Below are 13,076 nucleotides of genomic sequence, written 5' to 3'. Positions count from 1 at the left end.
TTAAGGCAGAGGGCCGCATTCCTTTCAAATTTAATACAATACAATATAATTGTTAATTAATTATTTCAACTGTTATAACAATGCTACATTAGTATGCGCTGAGAATCAAAAATACCGTGAAGCAAAACGTCATTTTTTTATATTATTTATTTGTCAAAGAGAGTGGGCATCTGTGATTGGCATCAGCATCAAAATGTATAAGCAGATTCCAGGTTATTCCAACAGCCAAGCACAGACACTCATTCTCTGTCACAGCATTCAAAAAATTACATAGAGCTGCGCAGTATTTTTGATTCTCAGAGCAGATAAAGCGGACAGCTACGGGCTGCCACCCCCAGCTGCCTGGCTTTTACTTAGCTGGCAATCAAAATATAGGGAAACCCAATTTTTTTTAATTAAATAATGAAAAAAAAAATGCGTGGGCTCCCGCCATATTTTGATCACCAGCCAGGTAAAACCAGACAGCTGAGGGCTGGGATTCTCAGCGTGGTAAGGCCCAAGCATTTTGGGCCCCCCCGCAGCCCACAACCGCCCCTGGAAATGGCGCATTCATCACAGCGCCATTTCCAGGTGCTTTACCTGGCTCTTCCAGCATCCCTGGTGGCAGTGGCACGCTGGGTAATAATGGGGTTAATACCAGCTTTGTATTCTCAGCTGCTAGTAAACCCGAAATTCATGGTGTCATGTCAAATTAGATGTGACCACCATGAATTTTTAGTAAATAGTAAAAAAACACAACACAGAGAAAAATATTTTTATTAGAAATTATACAAAAAAACACATTTAGGGACTCCCATCTTTTTTAGAAAATAAAAGCTTCCCTCTGACGTAGTCCAAAGTCAATGTCAGCTCAGCTTCATCGCTCTGAACAGATGAGCGTCTGTCCAGACCGACAAGAAGGCTGAGACTGAAAGTAACATTTTCCGGTCTTCATGCACACACAGCCACCATCATCATCATACAAACACACATGGCAATCATCATCATCATTATACACACACACACACACAGCCAACATCATCATCATACACAGCCATCGTCATCATCATCATCGTCACTCACAAACAGCCACCACCACGATCTTCTTCAGTCACACACCGCCACCACCGCCATTATCATCAGTTGCACACAGTCACCACCACCATCAGTCACACACAGCCACTACCGCCATCATCATCATCAGTCACAAACAGCCACCAGCGCCATCATCAGTCACACACAGCCACCACTGCCATCATCATCATCATCATCATCAGTCGCACACAGCCACCATCACCATCATCATTAGTCACAAACAGCCACTACCGCCATCATCATCATCAGTCACACACAGCCACCACCGCCATCATCATCATCAGTCACACACAGCCACCATCATCATCAGTCACACACAGCCACCACCGCCATCATCATCATCATCAGTCACACACAGCCACCACCTCCATTATCATCATCAGCCGCACACAGCCACCACCGCCATCATCATCATCATCAGTCACACACAGCCACCACCGACATCATCATCATCAGTCGCACACAGCCACCATCATCATCAGTCACACACAGCCACCACTGCTATCAGAATCATCAGTCGCACACAGCCACCACTGCCGTCATCATGATCAGTCGCACACAGCCACCACCATCATCAGTCACACACAGCCACCACCGTTATCATCATCATCAGTCGCACACAGCCACCACCACCATCATCAGTCGTACACAGCCACCACCACCATCATCAGTCGCACACAGCCACCACCGCCGTCATCATCATCAGTCCCACACAGCCACCACCGACATCATCATCAGTCGCACACAGCCACCATCGGTCACACACAGCCACCACCGCTATCATCATCCTCCTCATCATCAACACAGCCATCATCATCATCATCCACACACACATACAGCCATCATCATCATCATCCACACACACAGCTATCATCATCCACACACACATACAGCCATCATCACCATCAACACACACAGCCATCATCATCATCATCATCATCATCCACACACAGCCATCATCATCATACACACACAGCCATCATCATCACACACACACACACACAGCCATCATCATCACACACACACAGCCATCATCATCACACACACACACACACACATACAGCCATCATCACCATCAACACACACAGCCATCATCATCATCATCATCCACACACAGCCATCATCATCACACACACACACAGCCATCATCATCACACACACACACACACACACACATACAGCCATCATCAACACACACAGCCATCATCATCATCATCATCCACACACAGCCATCATCATCATACACACACAGCCATCATTACACACACACACACACACACACACACACACACACACACACACACAGCCATCATCACACACACACACACAGCCATCATCACACACACACATACACACACACACACACACACACACAGCCATCATCACACACACACACAGCCATCATCACACACACACATACACACACACACACACACACACAGCCATCATCATCATCATCCACACACACACACACACACACACACACACAGCCATCATCATCATCATCCACACACACACACACAGACACAGACACCACAAACGTTCTAACGTGCCCTATGCTCTTGTTCCTTCCGCTGCACCCGCCGGCAAAGCAGCTGACGTCAGCGCTGCTCGGGTCGCTCTGCTGAGCTCGAGTTGAACGCCGCGGTCGATTGCTTTACCCTGACATCTGATTGAACTCCGCATTTTATTGCTTCTCCCTGCTTCTCCAATGCGGAAGTGCGGCCGGCCGCGGCTGCAATGTGAAAGTGCGGCTGGCGACAATGACTGGAGGCAGTGGAGGGCAAATATCAAGTGCTCTGCACTGTGTCTGCGGGCCGCATAAATCAGACTGGCGGGCCGCATGCGGCCCGGGGGCCGCGTGTTTGAGACCCCTGGTCTAAATAATTGGCTCCCGTACTTGGTCCATAAAGACCAAGTAGGGTTTGTTCGCTACCGTCAGGCGGGAGACAACACTCGTAGGATTCTGGACTTGGTGGAGGTGGCGAACAGGGAGGGAGTGGAGGGCTCTTCTTTTAAGCCTAGACGCGGAGAAGGCCTTCGACAGGCTGGACTGGTCCTTCATGTTCTCTGTGTTGGACCATTTTGGACTGTCGGGGCCATTTGTCTCTGCATTAAGAGGCTTATACTCGTGTCCAGCGGTGACAATTCGTCTCCCTCACGCCCATTCAGAATCCCTCCCTATCCAAAATGGAACTAGGCAGGGATGCCCACTTTCCCCTCTCTTATATGTCCTAGACATTGAGCCGCTGGTGTGACGCCCTGGGCAAGCCAGGGGTCACAGGTAATGACATCACCACACCCTACACCCCGGTTAGGTACACCTAAGCTAGACCAGAAACCCTTGTTGCCTTCCTCCAGGGGCTGATGTCCACACCAGAGGGTGGAGCCAGGCGGTTGGTCTCCACCCACCAAGGAGTTCACAGTCCTGGAGGAGGGAAAACTGGCAGATTAGTGTTGGAGGAGGAAGTGAGAGGAGTTGAGTGGTAGAGGAGCAAGTGTGAGGAGAAAAGTGACAGCAACAGAGCCTGAAGTTAGTCCGGGTGTGTGCCCCGGACAGAGACAGCAAGGTCAGCAGACGGCGGTGACCGTCTGCAGGAGTGGCCTATCAGAGTTGCCGTGAGGACCGTGGACGGGTGGTGGCCCGGCGGTACCGGACCGGTACACAAGGAGAAGCCAGCACCATTGGCAGGGGCCTTTCGGATCCCGGCAAGGCTTGGAGTCGCCGTGAATTTGCCAAATCCGTCAGTGAAGGGGACTCCCGGGTCTCCAAACAACTAAGTCCCGATTGAAGGCAACAGTCCAACCGTATGAGAGAGACACCGCCACCGCCAAGGCACCAGTTTCTCAGGGCCAGCGCCTGCGGGCAAAGAGGGGCTCCTCCGGCCCATATCCAAGTCGGGGAGCAGGTTACCGGTGGGAACCCATCGCAACCAACAGAAGTACTAGGTGCAGGGAAAGAGACAGTCACCGTTAACTACCGGGGAAAAGCAACAGCAGCCGTCCGTGGGAACCGTCTTTCCAGCCATGTGTTTTACCGAGAACTGTGTCAACGTCTCAGGCTGAGTGAGTACCACAGTGCCGTGAGGCACAGCGCTGCCCCCGCGTCCCTGCACCTCACCAGGCCCCGCACCCGGCCTGCCATCCACCCCTACCCCATCACCGGGCCCCGGGACAACCAACCCCCTACCCACGGAGGGGAGAAATAACAACAAAGCTGCTCCCTGTCACTGCTCCCGGGATCCCCATACAGAGCAGCGGTGGTGTCCACACAATCACCACAACCGTGGGTGGCGTCACGGACAATAAATCCCCAAAACCAAACCCCTTTTCACTCACGGGCGAGGAGCGCCGCTCGAGTCCCCGGGATCCGGCCCATCGCTCGAGCCGACCAGCAGAGGCCGCAGCAGCAGCGGCAGCCGGACCCGAGCAGTGGGAGAGCGCAGCGTCCCCTCCTCCACCCGCAACACTGGCAGCACAAATCCAGCTTAACCCAGATATTATGGGGGTCAAGGTTCGGGAAAAATCTTTCAAGGTGGCCTTATTTGCGGACGATGTCTTGTTGTCCCTGACTAACCCCGTTATCTCCCTACCAAACTTGCATGCAGTCTTAGCCCAGTATGCTAGGTTCTCGGGATATAAACTTAACTCAGATAAAACAGAGGCATTACCCATCAACATTCCAGAAGCTAAAATGCGGTCCCTAAAACAAAACTTTAAGTACTCCTGGCGTTCGGACTCCCTGCGATATTTAGGAGTTAAAATAACCCCCAGTTATAAAACAATATATCAGACAAATTTCCCACCCCTGAATCGAGACGTTGAAAATAGCCTAAAGAAATGGTCATCCCTGCAGATCTCTTTTCTAGGCAAAATAGCCACAATTAAAATGTCAATAATCCCAAAATTTCTGTATCTGTTCGAAACACTTCCGGTACGAGTTCCTATGGGGGGTGTTGAAAAAAGTCCAGTCAATGCTTATGCAATTCATCTGGCACTCGGGGAGGCATCGCATACCAGACTCAGTCCTGTGCGCACCACGTACAAGAGGGGGTCTGTCGTGCCCGAATCTTATGCTTTATTATTATATGCAGTGTAGGATAAAGTTCCAATTGGCGACACAGTCTTCTCTGCTGACTCCCTTCCTGTTCACTCCACATTTGAAAGAGGGCATGAGCCCGGGGGGTAGTGGGGCAGTGGGCAAAGGCGGGCCTGTATTGTTTCCGTGATATTGTTAACCCAGTTACGCTAAAATTAAATCCATTCTCAGACCTACGACACCAGTACAAATTACCTCTCTACCTCTATTTCTCATACCAACAGATAACACATTTCTTCTCGAGCATCAGGGGGCAGATGACGTTAAGTCCCCTTCGGCTTTTGAGGCCCTCTACTCGGGGCGAACTTCAAGATTTTTTCATCCTGACCTTCAAGTAAGGGTTTAATTTCAGCTATTTACAACATATTGTTAAGTGGGGATTCTCCAGAGACAGTGAAGCACACATATATGAAGAGATGGGAGGGCTGGGTCGGTCGACCTATATCGGAAGCACTCTGGTCGGTGATATGGACTAGGACATTTCGGTCCTCAGTCAGCACTCTCTATAAGGAGAATCAAGTCAAGGTCCTTATGACATAGTATCACACTCCAGAGCTTCTGCATAGGTTCAACCGCACCTATCCAGATGTATGTTGGAGATGTGGGCTTGGGGGAGCATCCTTATACCATATATTCTGGACATGCCCAGCTATCAGTGGTTTCTGGGAGGAGGTGGAGTCCCTGATGGGTAGATCAGTAGGTAGAAATCTGAGTAGGGATCCGTGGTGTATTTACTAAATGCCCTCCCGTCGTCTTTAAGCAAACCTGAATTAAAGCTTCTCCTACATATTCTCACAGCTGCCAAATGTCTAATATCACTATTCTGGAAGAGGGTGGCCCCGCCGTCTATCTCAGATCTCTATGCTTGGATAAAGGATGTTAGAAATATGGAGAAGTTGACGGCCCAGCTCCACAATACAATGGACGGATTTATAAAGACATGGTCTCTGTGGGATGATTTTGGAAACACTTTCCAGATTTGAAGGCTGAATAGGTGTTTACTGCAGTGGGTACTCATATTTTACACTAGGCCCAGAGAAGACGAGCATGTATCCTGAGTCCCCATAGTGGTGGTGTCGATTTCTTTCCCCTTTCCGAGGCAGAAGTGCGTTGGGAGGCTACTCCTCCTTCACCTGACTTCTAATTTGTGTTACATAATGTATCTAACTGCATACCTGGGAAATGTTTCCGTTACATGTATAACTGTTTCTGTTTTACTGTAAAACTTGTTTAAAAATCTTTTTTCAAAAATAAAAAGTTGAAGAAAAAAAAAAAGAGTAGGGGAATTTCTCCTCACGAGAGGTCCTTTCCCCCGTTCACATGATGCCGATCATGTGCCTAGGCCCTTGCTAGTGAGGGTCACCAAGACGCTAGTCTCCACAGTACAATAAAACAACACGAGGTAGGTAAGACAAACAGGTGGGGAAAGACACAACCAAAAGCTCTCCAAGGTTTCTTCAGTAGGAACCTTTGTAGCTGCAATAGAAACGACACTACAGCTATGCAGCGACGAGCTCCTTCAACAGGGTCGGCCTAGGTATGAGCTATAGCCGGTGTAGGGAGAAGTGAGGAGCAGATATTTATAGCAGAAGGAGATGGCTGCAGATGAGGTTACTACCACCTGTTACATCACTGCAGGGTAGAAAGGAACCTTAACCCTTTCAGTGTCAGATGGAATGAAATATGCTTCAACTTAGCATAAATGACAAGCGGGCGCAAAAGCAGATCTGTGATCCACAATACGCTGTGGCCTACTGATATCAGATCCCCCCGAGATTATCTCAGGCTGTGACACACTCGTGACAGTACCCCCTCCTTCTCTGAGGGGCCTCTGGACCTTCAGGACTAGGTTTATCCGGATGAGACGCATGGAAGAAATGCACCAACCTATTGGCATTAATTTCCGATGATGGTACCTACATCCTTTCTTCTGGACCATAATCCAATGTACCTGAGATACTGGATTGAATGGAGAACAAAACGGGAATCCACAATTCTTGCCACCTGGAGCTCTAAATTACCATCATCCATAACTGGAGGCGGTATTAAGGGCGACAGCTCCAAAGACGCAACATATTTCTTCAGCAATGACCTGTGAAATACATTTTGGATTTTAAGCACTTGAGGTAGCTCAAGATGAAAGACCACAAGATTCGATCACTTTGTAGAGATAAATGAACCTAGGACCTAGTTTCCAAAAAGGAATCTTCAACTTAATATTTCTTGAAGACAGCCACAAATAATCCTTCACACACAGGTCCGAACCTGTCGAACTTCTCTTATCAGCCATGTGTTTGTATCTGACCCCATAACCTTTAGGTTGTTTTGTACTCCTTTCCATACAGAAGAGAGTGACCTAGAAAATGGTTCCTTCTCAGGAGACCCCGAGACCCATCTCCACTGAAAGCATAGAAGTGAGGGTCAAAGCCGTATGTGTGACGCCCTGGCTGGGCCTGGTAGTCACAGATAGGCCCCTGCACAAAACCTTTCCCTCACAGGTGACATCAGCCGACCTTAAAACCCTAGTCACTCCCCTTAGGGCTAGATGGACACACCAGGGGGCGGAACCAGGCGGTTGGAAGACGCCCACCAAGGAGTCTGGACAGCCTGGGGCGGGAAAACAGTGAGTCTACAGACAGATCAGTTTTAGAGTTCAAGGAGAGTGGAGGTCAGGCCTGTGTGTCAGGCCTGAGCAAAACTGACAGGTACCAGGGTAGGAGCCCTGGTGCCTTTGGCTAGGAGGCAGACGGCAGTCTCCGTCTGCAGGAGACGGGAAGACGGCTCGGTGGAACCGAGGTGGACCGGGACAGGGTAGTGGCCCACCGGTAGCGACCCGGGGAACCGACTCAGAAACCGGAGCACACAGGGGGTACTCAGACCCTGAAGCTAGGTCCAAAAGCGACTGGAACTGGTTAATTAACTGATTGAGGCCAGGACTAGAGGTCCTGTCCCACCCAAAGTCCCGATTAAAGGCAACAGCCCACCGAGGGGGATAACAGGCCACCGCAAGGGCTCAGAGATCCCATGGGCCAGCGTCTGCAGGTAAGGGCTCCTTAGGCCACATCCAGCCGGGAGCGGACTCCTGAAGTTGCAAGCACAGGCAGTCCACCATTACACAAAAGTGCAGGAGAAAGACAGAGACCACCAGCCGGGTGAGGGACCAGAACGCAGCCGGCTGCGGGCACCGACCACCATCACCTTGGTTTATCAGAGACTCGTGTGTTTCCTTCACTAGTGAGTACACCAGTACCCTGCAGTCGCCCATCTCCCTGTACGAGCGAATCCCAACGGGTCCTGGGGCCACCATCCCTGCCCACGGAGGGGTTAACAACTTGCTGCACAACATCTTCCCCGGGTGCCCCGTAATTGCAGCGGTGGTGTCCAAACTCACCACATACCGTGGGTGGCGTCACGAACCTAGTACGGCCCATCCCGTACATATACATCCTACATCCACCACCCCCAAACCCTATTCATTCGGAGTATCCGCGGGATCCCCCGGGTCCGGAGACCCTCAAGCGACCCACTGGAAGGCCCAGACCCGAGCAGCGGCAGGCTGCTGGCACGGGGGGCGGCACACCCCGAAACTTGGCGTCACGAACAGGATACTTCCCATTCACTTACCTTGTGGAAGTGCGCCTTGTATTGAAGTCAGCGGTGATCCGTTGCAAAATTTCCAGAAACCGCCATCTGGCCGCCATCTTTTGGCGTGAAGATTCCCGCCCAGAGTCTCCTTCCCTGAGAAAAGGGCGCGAAAGCTGAAGCCCCGCCCTCTGGGGAACACGGCCGAAAAGCAAGGCCGGAAGTCACAAAACGAAACTTACCAGCCTGAAGGAGGGATGCCAAGAAAAGACCAGGGGGGAGCAGATGGAGGATGTCTGCTCCTAAACCCGATGCCGGCCCCGCGCCGACCGCTGGAGCGGCGGCACCCGTGGGGGAAGCAGCCGGTGAGGAAGCTGCAGCTCTCGCTCCGGCCGAAGGAGCGGCGGACCCCGAGACTCCGGTGGTGACTCCCCGTGTAGCAGCTGGCGGTGACCCGCCTGCCGCAGGAAGGATGTCGGCTCCGGCAGTCCGCCCGGCCGCGACGGGAGTGGTGCCCGTGGATGTGGCAGGTGAGAAGGCAGAACCCCGGACGGCTCGGCCCCAGGAGGAAATGGTGCCCCCTGCATCACAAACCCCGGTCCCCCGGAAAGTCTACGGCCCGGGGGTGCACTGCACTTGGTTCGGAAAGCCCATCTCCAAGCAGCTGGTGGAGCCACACGGCCCCATGCCACCTGAGTTTGATTCAGAATGTTAAAGAGGTAGTGGTTCCCGGCCACCTTTCTGCAAAGTCCCCGTTGGGACCCTGTTGATGTTCCTGTTTTAATTACACTTATAAAAAGACACGGCTGAGAACTTGCAGGCCAACCCATAAACTATTGGGTTTTGTAAATAGCCCCAGACCACCCTTTTCATCATGCCGCAGTCTCCGGAGAGGCTGGTTGGAGGAAGGGCCTGCGGCCGAGTAGGCCAAGGTCCCGTCACTATGGCAACCGGTGACTACCCTCCGGGTTAGGGGTCCCCTGGACGTAGGGCCTCTGAGAGAGACTGCCGGGTAAGGAACTTATTACCCGGCCCGTGTGGGCACCACCCGGACCCGAACCCGTTTCTTGGACTGGGGAAAAGGGGTGCGCACCAGTGCTTAGCGGTGGCACCAGGGCTAGGTTTGTTTGGGTGGGCTAAGGTGAAAAGGACATGGTCCCGTCCCGTCCCGGTTAATAAAAATGTTATGCAACGTTTAAGTAACATGCCTCCCGTTAAGGGAAGAAACTAAAATCTCCATATATGTAAATATGTTATTATGCTTGTAAATGTTTTACCCCTTTTATCTTTTTCAGTTAAACAAAATAAACCGGTGGTGGTCGGACAGCCCGCAGACAGTCTGTGTTTAACCAAGGGGGAGTGTGACGCCCTGGCTGGGCCAGGTAGTCACAGATAGGCCCCTGCACAACACCTTTCCCTCACAGGTGACATGAGCCGACCTTAAAACCCTAGTCACCCCCCTCAGGGCTAGATGGACACACCAGGGGGCGGAACCAGGCGGTTGGAAGACGCCCACCAAGGAGTCTGGACAGCATGCGGCGGGAAAACAGTGAGTCTACAGACAGATCAGTTTTAGAGTTCAAGGAGACTGGAGGTCAGGCCTGTGTGTCAGGCCTGAGCAAAACTGACAGGTACCAGGGTATGAGCCCTGGTGCCTTTGGCTAGGAAGCAGACGGTGGTCTCCGTCTGCAGGAGACGGGAAGACGGCTCGGTGGAACCGAGGTGGACCGGGACAGGGTAGTGGCCCACCGGTAGCGACCCGGGGAACCGACTCAGAAACCGGAGCACACAGGGGGTACTCAGACCCTGAAGCTAGGTCCAAAAGCGACTGGAACTGGTTAATTAACTGATTGAGGCCAGGACTAGAGGTCCTGTCCCACCCAAAGTCCCGATTGAAGGCAACAGCCCACCGAGGGGGATAACAGGCCACCGCCAGGGCTCAGAGATCCCAAGGGCCAGCGTCTGCGGGCAAGGGCTCCTTAGGCCACATCCAGCCGGGAGCAGACTCCTGAAGTTGCAAGCACAAGCAGTCCACCATTACACAAAAGTGCAGGAGAAAGACAGAGACCACCAGCCGGGTGAGGGACCAGAACGCAGCTGGCTGCGGGCACCCACCACCATCACCTTGGTTTATCAGAGACTCGTGTGTTTCCTTCACTAGTGAGTACACCAGTATCCTGCGGTCGCCCATCTCCCTGTACCAGCGAATCCCAATGGGTCCCGGGGCCACCATCCCTGCCCACGGAGGGGTTAACAACTTGCTGCACAACATCTCCCCTGGGTGCCCCGTAATTGCAGCGGTGGTGTCCAAACTCACCACATACCGTGGGTGGTGTTACGAACCTAGTACGGCCCAGCCCATACATATACGTCCTACCTCCACCACCCCCAAACCCTATTCATTCGGAGTGTCCGTGGGATCCCCCGGGTCCGGAGACCCTCGAGCCACCCGCCGGAAGGCCCGGACCCAAGCAGCGGCAGACTGCCGCCACGGGGCAGGCACCTATGCACCAAGAAATGGTGACCTGCCTGTGGACTAATTGGGACAATTGTTAAAGGGAACCTGTAGCCAGATGTGTCCCTTATAAGCTGTGGCCACTGCCAGTAAGCCCCTATATACATTCTAAAATACTGTATATAAGAGCCAAGGCTGCTCTGTATAACGTAAAAAACACCTTTCTTATACTCACCTGGGGGGCGGTCGGGTCCAATAGGCGTCGCTGCTCTCGGGCCCGGCCCCTCTTCTCTGCTGTGATCGCCGTACTCCTTCCCAGCCTCGTGTGCATGATGCGTCCTACGTCATCCACACAGGCCAGCATTGCTGGTCCTCCACTGGCACACTTTGACCTGCCCTGCTTTGGCCACTAAAAACGACGAGAAAGGAGGCCTAATGTCACTTTACCACCTAGTTTTTAGCATAGCTATACCGCAGGGACTCCCAGCTGAGGGATATTAGTGTCATATTTCATATCCTGATTTTACCTTCACATAGATATGAAACACGACATATCTGGCATGACTTTATTGGCCAATACTCAGTGTGCTGTATATAGGCTGCAGGCAGTGATAGAGGCTGTATATAAGCTGCAAGCAGGGATAGAGGCTGTACAGGAGGCTGCAGGCAGGGATAGAGGCTGTACAGGAGGCAGCAGGCAGGGATAGAGGCTGTATATAGGCTGCAGGCAGTGATAGAGGCTGTATATAAGCTGCAGGCAGGGATAGAGGCTGTACAGGAGGCTGCAGGCAGGGATAGAGGCTGTACAGGAGGCAGCAGGCAGGGATAGAGGCTGTATATAGGCTGCAGGCAGTGATAGAGGCTGTATATAGGCTGCAGGCAGTGATAGAGGCTGTATATAAGCTGCAGGCAGGGATAGAGGCTGTACAGGAGGCTGCAGGCAGGGATAGCGGCTGTATATAAGCTGCAGGCAGGGATAGAGGCTGTACAGGTGGCTGCAGGCAGGGATAGAGGCTGTATATAAGCTGCAGGCAGTCATAGAGGCTGTATATAAGCTGCAGGCAGTGATAGAGGCTGTATATAAGCTGCAGGAAGTGATAGCGGCTGTATATAAGCTGCAGGCAGTGATAGAGGCTGTATATAAGCTGCAGGCAGTGATATAGGCTGTATATAAGCTGCAGGAAGTGATAGAGGCCGTATATAAGCTGCAGGCAGTGATAGAGGCTGTATATAAGCTGCAGGAAGTGATAGAGGCCGTATATACGCTGCAGGCAGTGATAGAGGCTGTACAGGAGGCTGCAGGCAGGGATAGAGGCTGTACAGGAGGCAGCAGGCAGGGATAGAGGCTGTATATAAGCTGCAGGCAGGGACAGAGGCTGTACAGGAGGCTGCAGGCAGGGATAGAGGCTGTACAGGAGGCAGCAGGCAGGGATAGAGGCTGTATATAAGCTGCAGGCAGGGATAGAGGCTGTACAGGAGGCTGCAGGCAGGGATAGAGGCTGTACAGGAGGCAGCAGGCAGGGATAGAGGCTGTATATAAGCTGCAGGCAGTGATAGAGGCTGTATATAAGCTGCAGGCAGTGATAGAGGCTGTACAGGAGGTTGCAGGCAGGGATAGAGGCTGTACAGGAGGCTGCAGGCAGTGATAGAGGCTGTACAGGAGGCTGCAGGCAGTGATAGAGGCTGTACAGGAGGCAGCAGCTGTTTCCATGGTGATGAGCTGTGTGGAGAAGGAGCTGTATTCCCCAGTAAGAGCGGAGAACTACATTTCCCGACATGCAAAGCGACACCAGCGGAAGTTAGCGTCTGCAGGCGGATGTGACGTAAGCGCTTTTTCGACCGGAAACACATGAAGGAGCCGAGCTG

The 13,076-nt window shown here is 52.3% G+C and overlaps 1 protein-coding gene across 1 annotated transcript in view; it reads left to right on the top strand.

Moving 5' to 3' along the window:
• The first annotated feature begins 13,035 nt into the window (after window positions 1-13,035).
• ZNF513 (zinc finger protein 513) overlaps window positions 13,036-13,076 on the top strand; it is a 42,004-nt gene continuing 41,963 nt past the window's right edge. Inside the window, exon 1 of the mRNA XM_075341389.1 lies at window positions 13,036-13,076. This exon is cut by the window's right edge and continues 101 nt beyond it. The gene's annotated coding sequence lies outside the window, so the exon portion shown is untranslated.

This window comes from Anomaloglossus baeobatrachus, chromosome 3 (genome assembly GCF_048569485.1).
Source record: "Anomaloglossus baeobatrachus isolate aAnoBae1 chromosome 3, aAnoBae1.hap1, whole genome shotgun sequence".
In the NCBI taxonomy this organism is placed as follows: Eukaryota; Metazoa; Chordata; class Amphibia; order Anura; family Aromobatidae; genus Anomaloglossus; species Anomaloglossus baeobatrachus.
Note: the sequence above shows the minus strand (reverse complement) of the source record. Positions and strands in the feature narration are given on the sequence as shown.